We start from the raw sequence: 939 nt of genomic DNA on the forward strand, positions 1-939 counted from the left end.
AGGCTTTAGGGTAGTAAAGTAAATGTTTTACATCCACTTTGACTCGGTATAATACCGTCTTTGTAAAAAAAAAAATACAGTATATGCACATTTTACACTTTTACATTCCCTGTAAGGACAATTCTCAGTTAACATCCACCCTTTGGCGCTCATATGACCGTATGCAGTTGCAAACGCCATAACACCTCTACAAAATTAATATAAATAAATAAAGAGTTTTACAGGAGGGTCAAAAGAGGTTATCAATAGCACTGCTCATAACCTCTTTGGAAGAGCCAAAAGCCTAAATGGTCTTACCAAGGAAATAACATTTGTATTATAGATAATACGGAGGTTGGTTGCTACCAAAGTTGGTCGCTTTTAAGAACAAGGGGGCTATCCCGAAAAAAATGTCGTTTTGAGAAAATGGAAGGTAAAGTTTTTGAACCCTAGTTCAGTTTCTTTAAAAGACAAGGAGAGTTTTCTCTATAACCTAACAAATATACACACCAATGACACCAAACTTCTCCTATAGGTAGGGCAATGCCCACTTTCGGTGTAGGTCAAGATTACAGGAAACCCCCGAAATCTGAGTTAGCCCGCTTGTCCTTAATTAAAAGCAACCAATTGTATTCATTCTAAAGAATATTGACTTAGGATATTTGCTAACAGTTTTCTTGGTAACAATATTCAGCTCTTTTGGCCCTTCAGCAAAATTATAACAACTGCATATACGGTATTTTTCCAAATGATGGCAGTATAGATCATGTAGGAGCCCAGTTGCTTTGACCTTGGAAATCAAGGTCAACCCAGTTTGTAGAGGACACTCGATAAAATGTGTTTCCATACACGAGGATCGAACTCACCTGGGGGGGGTTCTCGTGGTCTAGAGGAACGATGTTGGCCTCTCATTCAATAGGTCACGCGCACACACGTACACAAACACACACACACACACAC

This window comes from Aplysia californica, unplaced genomic scaffold (assembly GCF_000002075.1).
Source record: "Aplysia californica isolate F4 #8 unplaced genomic scaffold, AplCal3.0 scaffold00541, whole genome shotgun sequence".
Classification (NCBI taxonomy): Eukaryota; Metazoa; Mollusca; class Gastropoda; order Aplysiida; family Aplysiidae; genus Aplysia; species Aplysia californica.